Source organism: Pinus tabuliformis, chromosome 7 (assembly GCF_031772625.1).
Source record: "Pinus tabuliformis cultivar Carrire ecotype Pingquan chromosome 7, CPIR1, whole genome shotgun sequence".
Classification (NCBI taxonomy): Eukaryota; Viridiplantae; Streptophyta; class Pinopsida; order Pinales; family Pinaceae; genus Pinus; species Pinus tabuliformis.
The window spans coordinates 1,534,057,146-1,534,070,679 of NC_142293.1; positions in this window are offsets into that span (position 1 = coordinate 1,534,057,146).

The following is a 13,534-nucleotide window of genomic DNA, read 5'->3' on the forward strand; positions in this document are numbered from 1 at the left end:
TGCCAAGACTACACAAGGCATAGTCTAGGCTGTTGGGAGACTGACTGACTGCTGGAGCTATGCAATGCATAGTCCAGTCTAGCTATTGACTGCTGGAATTGCGTAATTCACAATCTTAGGTGGCAATGTCTGTCAGCTCAGTGACTGCATTGTGAAATTTTCTAGGCCAACAATCATTGTCCCCCAAAAATGAGCAAAACAATCTTGGGGGATAGTCACTGGGTATAAATTCACATTTCCTGAGAGGAAGATAGAGCCTTCCCTCTCAGGATTGCGCAATGCTATCTTGGTGAGGCTCTTAGTGAGACAGAGTCTGGGCCAAGGCTGCCTAGACTCGCCTATGGGCAACTGAAAGTGAATGTGAGTGTAAATGCATGGTGATACTGAGTGTAAGCATAAGTGAATGATCATGCATGCAAACAGAGAATGACCGATTCAAAAAAAGGAACAACATGCATGTGCTTCAGAAACAAGTTTCACGCAAAATCAACAACCGTTTGTGACAAAAAGTTTCATGCATGCAACAACAATGAGATAGCAACGAAAACTAAAACAGTGCTAGGACAAGATACTATACATGTAAATGGAAACAAGTGCTCATTGAAATCAAGCAAATAGTACTCACACGAGCGAAAACACAAAAAGCAACAGAAATGCATCACAAGGCATTGGAAGCAAGCTTACCCCAAAACAGCTGAGTTGAATGTGCCAACAACTCCTAAATGTGATGTGGGATGTCAGAGATATAAGGTTGATGTGAGGAATAAGCTCTACAACATATTTATTTATGAATTTTGATAACATTGAGGTTGTGACATGCATGCCATAGATCTAGCAAAAACGATACTTGGTGGGAGGTTTCTAAAATGATCCTTGCATGTAACCTCCAACTGCTAGAAAAAAATCCCTGAAACAAGAGATTCCTTTGCATGCTGCCTTGGGAGAAGTAGCCAATGCATGCAAGTCAATTTTGCTCAGTCCCGGAGGGAACTGGTCAACTCAAATCCACATGCAAGAGACTGCTCGACTACTGGGAGAAAATGCACATTTCTGGCTGGGAGTAGGGCTGGCTGCCCATGAGATTTATGCAATTTCTATGCAGAGCAGCTGAATGCTACCCAAATTTGTGCAAATTCTAGGCTGAGCAGCCCTACTAGGGAAAATTGTACAATTCTTGTTGGGAGTGTTGACTGGCAAAATTGCGCAATCTTGGAGCCTAGCAGGTTGCCAGATAGGATTGCGTAATTTCTGGAGGGAAGACTGGTTGCCCTTGAGAAATGTGCAATTTTCTTGGGGAATATGCTCATCTTGCAACTAGACCAAGTCTGGGTTAACAGCCTATGAGGGGAATCCATCGAGCTGTGATCGATAGGCCGCCTTTGTGCAAGACAAAAACTGAATCTTGTCAACTTGACGAAGCAAAGCAAGATGCTGTGAAAAGTTGGAAGGGAGGCTCCAAAACAAAGATAAGGCAAAATTTTGGAGGGTGGTTGTAGCCGCTACAACACTTGGCGGCACATTGGTAGAACTCTAGCTCTCTGAATGGACCTTGTTTGTGAAAAGAAAGTCTAACACCTCTGGAAGTATTGCTCAGTTCTCAGCTCCTCTTGGTTTCACACTAGCTTGATTGTAAGAAGTAGCATTTGTCAAACTCTTGGTCAATTGACACACATTCCAAGTCAAGTCAATGCAGTTATTTTGATTGGGGCTGAGGGGTATATTGATGCACAAGTAGTATAGTCGTCAAAGTCTTACGTTCATCTCTGGTGTTGCTCCGCTACCAGCAAGCCTTGACAGTACCCCGATGGAGTCACATAGGAACACAAACATGGATCCACTACCAGTGAGCCTAATTAGTACCCTGACGGAGTTAGTTGCATCACCTCTCTGCGTAGGAAGCCTTTCTCTTATTTTTCCTTATTCATTTTCATTTTTTTTCAAACATTTTTTACTTTTTCATTTTTATTTTTTTTCAACTATGCATAGAACTTATTCATTTTAGAGGCGGAAGAGGGATCCCAAATTATTGAGAGTAGAAGAAGTTGTTCCGGCAAATAAGTAGTTTATTATATCTCTGACTACCTGTTTGGGTTCTCCCCCTCCCTTACTCTACTTGATTGGGCTGACAAGGATTAACCCAAAAACAACTGAATAGAGAAGGTGACACTAGTTAGCGCGCAAGCGTCATGTTTTCACCAAGGTTCACTTCCAACAATACGTATTTTCCTTTGATGTCTTATGGATCAAAAGTAACAATTTCTTCATACAACGGTAAGATAGCAGACAACTAAGTAGTGAGAGTTGTACAAGCCCTCTTGTACTTCACCCAGCTCACTTCAAGAGTCATTCATGGTTTCATACAGAACTAACCTACGAATGAAACAAGTGAACTAACAAACAACAAAGAAAAGCAAGAGTAGAAGCAAGAGTGAAAGAAAATCAAGTAAGCCAGCAAGCAAGTAGACAAACAAACAAAGAAATCAAGCAAACAAGCATGCAAGCAAACAACTCAAAATAAAACACTACTCCTACTCCTAAGCTAATAGTGCATGGGTCATCTTATGTGAAGTGATACTTCCAATGCAGCCATCGGCACATTCGTTGACCCATGTTGGTGAAGGCATGGTTCGCAAAAAAGACATCTATGTGAACTAGCAAACAAGAAATATGTAATAGTGAAGACAAACACACTTCGAGCTTACAAGTTACCACAGAACAAAGATGAATGAAAGTGCATGACATGCATTCTATGGTGTTGCCATGATGTTGTGCTACACTTCGTGTAGATTTTAAGTGTGTGCATTCTCTTGACTGTGACATGCAAGAAAACGTGAGAAATGTAGACCACTTATGTTGTGCAAGTGTGCTTGTTGTGTAAGATTCCTCCAACACACGAGTGATGGGATTGTGTAGTTTGAGTGGAGGAAGTGAAATCTCGGTGTTTGGTTGATATTTAGTGCAAATCAAAGAGTGATGAAGAGCCTTGAGTGTTTCAAAAATTTCCTGATCGTAAGTGAGACCAAACTCAAGACAGGAGGGCCTGACATAACCCTCAGCTCGGGCTAAAGTGCCTCGACAGTCTGGAGGGTTTCGACTTCATGGATAGATAGATCATCCTAGACCAATGTCTTGGATAGATTAATAATGGTTGAGTCAACATCGTGATCGGATGAGGAGGTGAATAGATCACGACATCCAAGATCAGAAAATTTAGGATGTTTATCGGCATCCCCATGATTTGATGAATTAGGTAGAGGGGTAGATGAGAAGAAAAGATGTTCACCCTTTGTATTTTCAAGAAAGATAAATGACAAATTGAACAGATTTTCTAAGGAATATGTGTCCTCTCTGCACTGTAATGACAAACTAACATCCAAGGTGTCCTATGAATGATCAAAAGTAGAAGCATACAGAAATGAGTTTTCACTGAGAAAATTAGTAGTGGAAGAATCACAAGGGATGTTAGGATGAATTGGATGAGGCGCAACCAAAAGGGAGTCACCCTTCACCACGATCTCTTCTTTAGATTCCCACACACACTCATTGTGAATGATGGCGCAGGTTGGTTTCATAACACCAACTTCGTCAACAACTTGATCCTCGTTCACAACGGGTGAGGAGTCTGGAATGGAAGAACACAAGACTATACAATCCAAAGGATCAAAAGCATGCAAGGACGAAGGTCGAGGGAATGAGTCCATGTGACAACCAGCAGGCTTGCAAGCCAAATTTGCACAAATATCAAGAGCAGGTGGGGTCGGAGGTTGTGACAGTTCAACCGAGGTGTGTTTATGATCTCCCACATCACTCCGCAGTGGTGTTGTTTGATGAGGTGAAGGTGGATAGTCACTTGTGACAACAACTGTGCCTGCCTCTAGCTGTGTAGCTCCATCATCAAAGTGTGCTGAGTGGGGTTCAAATACGTGAAGAAGATACTCAAATCTTCCATCAAGAAATTCCCAATCAATATCATCTTCTAGGAATCAGTATGCAACGTTACAAAAACGCATGTAAAACTGTTCAACGGATTCATCGGGTGATTTTCGTAATTTCAAAATTTCTTTGTTGAGTGCTTGATGGTCAAAGTGATTGAAAGCATGGTCTATCTCTGTTACCAGATGAGCAAGAGAATGAATGGATTTTTTGAGCAGTGTGGCACACCAGTGCATTGGGTGCCCTCGAAGCATGTAGATGAACAACACGCAACTCATGTATTCTTCAAAGTATCCATGTCTTTCGCATGAGCCTACAATGTTGACTGCGTGCCTTACCAAGGCTATGTAGCCTCCACCATCAATTTTTTTATGAGACAAGTTATCTGAGAGATTTTTCATGATGATGAAATTGTTTCCATAAGACACATATTTTGGAATAGCCACTCGGTAGTTAGTCATGATAGATGCGTAGAGATTCAAAATAGATGTAAAGACATAGCTTGTCATCTAGCCCTCCTTCTAGCACCAAAATGTTGACGGTGCTAGACCCTCCAACATGTAGGGGGTCTCCCCGGTAAGAAGTCCCAATTAGACCTCAGACCATTTGGTGTAGGAGTCCCAGTAGTGGGTTGTAAAGCAATTCCTTGACCGTGATGTTGCACAGAGGCAAGTAAGATAACTCTATCAATAGCAAGGGTGTGACCGCTGTAGTGTTTCAAGGAAGGTGAATGTGAGGTTCTAACACATAGGGGGTGAGATGTGTGCACCCCTCAGAAACGTGCAGTAGTACTCAGTTGAGAAGGGAACACACGAGCGAAGATGCATCACAAGTTGGAAAGAAGATCAGTTGACAATCCAAAGTGATGGTGAAACGACAGCATATCTGCAAAAAGATTCATATAATCGCATACGAATAAGTTCATACACAAATACGTGAGTTAAACAAGATATATTTCTAAGAAACCAAAGCAATCCAACTACAATAACAACATATGCATGAAAATGTGTTGCCTCTTATTATATAAATAAGTGTAAGTCCCAATCAAATAATACATCCATGTAAACCTGCTAGCCCCAACAATGAAGCATTACAACCACATCCGCTGGCTCCTCCAAAGAGATGTACTAGCTCCGTGCAGTGGAGAAGCCAAGGCGCATTGCAATACTATCCAAGATTTCTTCAAGATAGTCTTAACATAAGCTTGGCTGACCGAAAATCCTATACAATGAGTTATGAGGGACTATTTATAGAAAAGGGTGCGGTGACCCTTGACATCCCCCTTTGTGACAATTCATCTACACTCATAACTCTTCATCTACTCTATGACTATTACATCCAACTGTTGACACTTGACTTACACTTGACATGACGTTACATTACAATGCACATGTACTCAAGTGAGACAACATGGCTTGAGCAAGCCATGCAAGACATCACTGGCACTTGGTATATTGTGATGAGACCAACTCCTTGGCATGCTTGTGATGGTGAAGGTGATGAGTTGATGCAAAGCTTGGTCATCTGTGATGGTGTGCATGCACCTCATGGTGACATCTTTCTAAAGCGAGCTGTTGCCTCCGTTGCAATCGGTGCATTGGTTCGGCCCCTTCATCCAACTCGCCTGCTAACATGTGCATGGTCTTCTTGGGTGCGGCTAAACTGGAAACACACTGATGCATAGTGTCCGTGCCGATCTTCAAGTGTGTGTTGGTGGTCATGCGCATCAACTTGGTGAAGTACATGTTCAGCACCAGTTGGACTTGCCTCTTGTCTTCACCTTTGTGAGTGTGTTGAATGGGTTGGATTGCTTGCATGCAAACAATGACATGCATGTTGCTGAATCCCTTGCATGTGATCAACAATACTGCTCACCATGTCTACTCTGTGTCAGCTACTAGGATGGATCTTTAACTTGTAAGGGAGAAGTTTCATTCGTGAGTGCATGTTGCGCCCACTGATGTCCCTATTCTTCTTGAGTTTCTGCTTTAGCACATGCACCTCCTTCTTTGTTCCATTCTCTGTCTTCACGCCATTTTCATGTCGCTCCATCACCTCATAACCTGAGTCTCCAAAGTTTCTTTCATTATCAGTGGATCTACTCGATCTTTCAACTTTGTTCTGCCTCTGTGTTGTCAACAACCTTCCACTTGTATTCATTGCATTCCCAGTGTTTTTTGTATTCACCGCATTCGCTGCATTCAGTATGCTACCTTCAGCTATTGTTCATGATGTCGCTCAGTGTGATGCTTCTACTATCATATTGTGACGTCCTCTTCAATGAACGACTTGATGTCTTCATGAGTAAGCGAGATCATAGACACTTGATCGACTGCATCCTCAAGTGTGCTCTGAACGATGTCTCCGACTCTACTCTCTTGAAACCATTGTACCTACACTGTTGAGAGGCATATGAACACCTGCAATACCTGGGAGCATGGAAACACTTATGGAAAGAAATCTATCAGTCAAAAACTAAGATGAACTTGAGAACTGACTTGCATCATACCTATGTGATTGATCATGAAGATTGTGCAATCTCGGTCGGGAGGTCGGGAGACTGATTGCCAAGACTATGCAAGGCATAGTCTGGGACGCTGGGAGACTGACTGACTACTCAAACTGCACAATACATAGTCTACTCTGGCTGCTAACTATTGGAATTGTGCAATGTGCAATCTTAGCTAGTAATGGCTGCAGGCTCAATCACTGCATTGCGTAAGTTTTAGGGCCAACAGTCACTGTCCTTCAGAAATGCACAAAACAGCGTTGGGGGATAGTCATTGGGTAGAAATGCACATTTCTTGAGAGGAAGATAGAGCCTTCCCTCTCAGGATTGTGCAATGTTGTCTTGGTGACGCTCTTGGTGAGCAAAGTCGGGGCCAAGGCTACCCAGACTCATCGATGGGAAACTAAAAGTGAATGTGAGTGTTAATGCATGGTGATACTGAGTGTAAACATAAGTGAATGATCATGCATGCAAACAATGAATGACCGCTTCATAAAATGGAACAACATGCATGTGGGTGAGGTGAGTCACCAAATCAGTGACTGTTCGTGACAAACAATTTCATGGATGCGATAGTAGTGAGATAACTACAAAAACTAAAACAGTGCTAGGAGAAGATAACATACATGTAAATGACAGCAAGTGCTCACTAAAATCAAGAAAAATACTCACACAAGTGAAAGCACAAAAAGTGACAGAAATGCAACACAAGGCATGGGAAGAGAGCTTACCCTAAAACAGTTGAGTTGAATGAGCCGACAACTCCTAGATGTGATGTGGGATGTCAAAGCTACAAGATTGATGTGAGGAATGAGCTCTGTAGTGTCCTTCTGATGATTTTTTATAACATCGAGGTTGTGACATGCATTCCACAGATCTAGGGAAAGTGACACTTGGTGGGAGGTTTCCAAAATTATCCTTGCATGTAACCTCCAACTACTAGAAAAATATCCCTGAAACAAGGGATGCCTTTGCATGCTACCTTGGGAGAAGCAGCCCATGCATGCAATTCCGTTTTCCTTGGTCCCAAAGGGAACTGATCAACTCAGCTGCACATGCAAGAGACTGCTCGACTGTTGGGAGAAAATGTGCATTTCTGGCTAGGAGCTGGGCTGGTTTCCCAAGAGATTTGTGCAATTTATAGGTAGAGCATCTGACTGCTTCCCAGAGTTACAAAATTTTTGTGCTTAGCAACCCTGTTGGGGAAAATTGATCAATTCATGTTGGGAGTATTGACTGGCAGAATTGCACAATCTTGGAGCCCACCAGACTACTAGACAGGATTGTACAATTTCTGGAGGGAAGGCTGGTTTCCCTCTAGAAATGCACAATTTTCTTGGGGAATTGCTCAGCCTGCAGGTGGACCAAGTCCAGGTGAACAACCTATGAGGGGAATGCATTGAGCTGTGATCAACAGGCTCCCTTTGTGCAATCAAAACACTGAAGGTTGTGAACTTGATGAAACAAGGCAAGTTGGTGTGAAAAGTTGGAAGGGAGGCTCCAAAATGAAGCTAAGGCAAAATTTTGGAGGGTGGTAGTAGGTGCTACAACACATCCCCAAGTAGGATTGATATTATGTCAAACACTTGGCATCAATACAATCTACAGGTCTACAATACAAGAAATACCATGAATGACTAAAACTACTTATGAAACCTAACAAGAATGATCACCACCTTCTCCATTGAACTAGTATACAACCAATTAGCTATTGCATCCATCCAATTAACAATTAGAAGTAAATACATGAAATAACCATGACATGAACCAGTCATATAACCATGCTTATAACCACCATAAAACCATATAAATATAAGAGATATGATAGCCATCAATTCCACATAAACAAGTGTAGAAGTAAGAAAACTTAGCTTTTATTAATCATAGGAAAATTTGACCATGTTCGGGCCATCCACATACCACCCGACCATAGACATGGTTGAACCAAATCTTTCTTTCGGCCTGTCATCCTTGTTCCATATTCCAAGCATGAATGTGGAATTTCATGGAACAACTAATCTAAGAACAATTAATGGAATCCAGAAGTTAAACAACCTCCACACTCATCAAACCATTATCACACTAAACCTGGTGCTCCGATCACAACCAAACTGAACTTGGAATTCCATTTGAAATCCATCACTATCGTTGAGGAATTTCCCATCTCCTTGTCTCTCAGGCTTTACAACAATCCAATCCCGGATAACTAGGCCCTAAACCGAGACCAATCTCTCTGGCTTTACCGCAATCCAAACCCAGATCATTGGGCCCTAAATTGAGACTCCTCCCTCAGGATTTACCGTGTTTCCTACCAAAAGTGGTCAAGGGATTCTTAGGCCATTGTGAATGAACTTTAAGACCACCTCTGCCCCGAAATCCAAAATCCATTTGGAAAACCAAAGGTAAAAAAACAAAGTAAACATCCCAACACCATGGCATCTGGAAAAAGGAAAGGCTATGCTGAAAACCACTGTCATAACTCGGCAAAACCATGCCATCGACAATAAGAGAACCATAGACCAACATTTAAAGTCATGCATGTCCAAACCATTTGAAGCTTCTTGATCCTTCTTTTCCTTCCTTGATCCTTCCTTTCCTTCCTTTCCCTTTGCTTGCTTTTCCTTCCTTTCACTTTTCTTGCTTTTCCTTCCTTGCTCCAAAGCTAGAGTGTTCCAAGAAAACTCTAAGTGACCAAGAGTGAGAGAGGGAGAGAGAGAGAAGAATGAGAGAGCTCCAAGATTGAACCAACAAAAGGCTACCAACTGATCCTCGAAAGCCTTTTTATTAATGAGGCCTCTATTTTCTTCATTTTCCATTATTTTCCTTCATTTTTCTCCTCACATGCAACTTGTGACCTTTCACTGTACTTTTCTCCTATTTTCCTTTATTTTCATAAATAAATTTGCCAAAAATGCCTTTTTTCCTTTTCTTTAATCTTTGAAAATTTTCCTTAGACAAAACACACCTCTTATGATGATTACTAGGATATCTTTGCCCAACAATGAGCTTGGAATAAGTGTCCCTTAACCATGGTATTATTTTTCCTATAATAACTTTTATTACATGAAGTTTTCACTAGGGCTGTTCCAGAACCCTCCCCCTTAGGGAACACCATCCTTGGTGTTAAACTACACCATGACCTCAACAAAACCACTAAAATAAAACATACTACCCATGGAGCTTTATATCTTCTCTCATTGTCTTATTTAGAATGAAATACCTACTCAAAAGAAAAACATTATGACAACATGACAATATAACAACCATAATAACATGACACCCATACTGCTTATTGGATCTTTATAACTTATCTCATGGTGGTATTTACATCCATATATACATATACATACATATACCATAACATCACCAAACATGTATGTATATACATATACATACATATACCATAAGATCACCAAATCATATGCCAAACATATATCGACATCAAACCAAAACTTCGTTTCCTCAACTGACAAACAATGAATTGTACAGGGCCCGCATCTGGTCGACCATATCCCATGTAGCTTCTTCACCACCAAAGTGCTTCCACTGCACCTTAACTTTCTCTATGGATTTGTTCCTTAGCATGAAATGTTTCCACTTCAATATTCACTGAGGCTTCGACTAGAACTCTCCTTCTTTCTCCACCTTCAATATAGATCAATCAATAACATGATCAACATCCTTTATATACTTCTTAAGTGATGAAATATGGAAAACATCAAGGAATTTCACTGTTGGAGATAGTGTAAGTCGATATGCCACTGGTCCAATCCTCTCAAGGATATCGAAAGGCCTACAATACCGTGGTGCTAAGTTGGCACATGAACCAATCCTTAAAGAGATTTTCGTAGGCTTGATGTGCAAATACACATGCTCCCCAACCTGAAACTCCTTAAATAACCTGTGTCGATCCACATAAATTTTTTGTCTATCCTATGATGCCTTTATATTCTTCTTTATAACCTGCATTTCTTGTTCCATGTTTGCTAACATATCTGGTCCAATAAGTACCTTGTTCACTAGATCACTACAGCTGATGGGAGTGTTACAACTTCATCCATACAATGCCTTGAAAGGACTCATCCTCAATGAATCCTTATTACTATTGTTGTATGTGAACACAACAATGGAAGATACTCCTCCCATTTCCTCCACTGGTGCATCATGTACATACTCAACATATCCTCCAAGATCCTATTGACCCTCTCTGTCTATCCATCAGTCTACGGATGATAAGTCGTATCGAAGACTAAATCTGTACCAAAACCTGCAAAGAGTTTCTTCCAAAGCTTGTAAGTGAACTTTGCATCCTTGTTTGACACAATATTCTTTGGAACACCATGCAGTCTTACTGTCTCTCTGATGAACACCTGTGCTACCTCATTGGATGAATATGTAGTCTTTACTAGAATTAAGTGAGCTACCTTTCTCAAATTTTCAACCACAACCATAATAAAGTCATGTTACCTCGCTGTCCTCAGAAGACCTATAGTGAAATCCGTGGAAATAACCTCCCATTTCCATTCCGGAATTGCTATAGGTTGTAGTAAACCACTTGGATTCTTACATTCTGCCTTTACCTCCTGACAATCTAAACATCTAGCCACGAACTCTACCACTTCCTTCTTGATATTAAGCCAATAGTAGAACTTCTTTACCGATGTCAACATCTTCTGATATCATAGGTGCCGTGATTACGGCTTCGTGTGAAACACCCTCAAGATAAGCTTCTTGAGCCCACTACAATTCAACACATAGATGTTGTCTCTAAATCTCACCAAACCATCTACCATGACATGATATTCTGCATCCTGATCACCTGTACCTATACCTACACCTATACCTATACATGTACCTACACTTATGATCTATGGTAATCTATGCATAATCTCCATGTATTTGTCATCCCACTATCTTGCATGCAAGATCCTATTGTGTAACTCGATCCCATAAGAGCTCATAACTGCTATATGATTCTCCTTCCCTTTGATATGTTTGATCTCGAAGTAGAACTCACTGAGGGTGGCCAACCATCTAGCTTGCTTGGCATTTAGATTTGGTTGGTCAAATAAATACCTCAACCCACTTTGATCACTCATCAATGTAAACCTCTTACCCAGAAGATAATGTCTCCACATCTTCAATGAAAGTATGATTGTTGCTAGCTCAAGATCATGTGTCGGGTAGTTCTGATCATGCTCATTCATTTTCCATGACTCATAGTACACTACCTGTCCTTCCTGCATGAGAAATCTCCCAAGTCCTCTCTTCTAAGCATATGTGTATACTACAAACTCTTTGTCTAGATCCACAATCTTTAGCACTGGTGAATGTGCCAACAACTGCTTAAGCTACTCAAAACTAGACTCACATTCTTCTATCCATTCAAACTTCTTACCTTTCCGTTGCAATGATGTGATAGGATATGCAATGCATGAGAATTTCTTGATGAATTTTTTGTAGTAACCCGTCAATCCCCTAAATGATCTCACCTCATCCACATTCTTAGGAGATGCCCATTCCTTGATAGCCCTTATATTTTATGGATCCACTATTATGCCATTCTTGGTGTTACACTAAAAAATGTCACCTTGACTACTTACAGTTAGTATGGCTCAAATCAACAGTCATGCTACCCTCTTAGGCAAGTCTCATGCCTCTGTTATCCATCTCAAACTCAAAGAAGAGAGAAAGTCTTGTAAAAACTATGTTTATCTCTGGGGTCGCAGGTTCTCTCTAGCCTTACCTGCGGGGACGCTGACCTTGTTCACAAAATATGCGTCCATGGACGCTCTGTATGTTAAGGGACAGGTGCGTCCCTCTGTAAAAGGCAAAATGCGCGAGTTTTATCTTGAAAAAGTTACTTGTGGTTACTTCTAGAACATTCTAGAGGTCGGTTTGATGAAATGGATGCGCCTCCAGTTGGTTCATGTATCTCTATTAAGAGGGAACTTATCCCATCAATAAGGGAGCTATCCCACCCAAAGAGGGGGATGATCCCATTGATAGTGGACCTGAATAACCTCTTTACAGCACTATAAATAAAGGCATTGAGCCAGAAGGAGAGGAGGTTGGAGCTATACATTTTCTTTGGGTAAATGCTGCAGGATTTAGGTCTTCCATTAGAGCCTTTGTGAGGAGAGATTGTCTTCACTTGATTCTACTTGGGAGAGGGTGAGCTTTGTCAAAGTAGAGGAAAACCCTTGATGGACCCTGGGAGGAACTTGCACAACACCAAGGCCAGGTTGTAAGAGTTTCTTTGTTTCGTTATTAATACAAACTGGTTTATTTTTCTCAATAGCTTGTGTTAATGAGTTATTTCATGTGTTCCTTGGTCTGCATGTTGAATATATGTTTTATTATATGAAATGCAAGTGCTTGGTAATTGTTTGATTGTTTGTGGTTGCAGGAATTGACTTGAAGGAGGAGCTCATCCGGATCGTCAAGAACGGACTTCAACAACAGCGTTTTGGAATAAGGTAAGCCTAAACACTTGTAGTTTTCATGTTGTAAAAGGTGTATTTAGAGAAAGATCACTCCTTTTTGTCTTGTTTGTCATTAGAATGTCTTAGACTTCTAGGAAGGTCAGTCGTGTCCGCACCCTTGACCAATTCCGTGTGACAAATTGGCGACTCCACTGGGGAATCCATTAATGTGAAAGTCTTTTCCTTTGTGTGAACTTTGCTCTGAGAAAATCATTTTTATTTTCTGGTTTTTGACTGTGAGAATTAGTATTTGGGTGGCTTAGCTTTAGATTTAGTTAAATTTGGTTTTTCTTAACTTTTCCAGAAGGACGCACCCTCTGAGTACTGCACAGTGCGTCTTTGGACGCGCTGTTGCCGTTTGCACAGAGCGGGCCCGCGCCTGTTCTAACGGGTTGCCTGCGTCTTCCTGTAAAAATTTAGGAAAACTCCATTTTTGCTTTAATTGCTTTTAGATTTTGGTTTTTCTTAGTTTTTACTGCCCAGATCCATTAGTCTCTTGTCAAAGATCTTCACCTAAGCTTGTTCCTGCTCTTAGCTTTCATCAATTGGGTGTTTTGAGTCTCTTTCTTGAGAAATTCTTAATTTGATTTCCTTTGGTCATTACTTG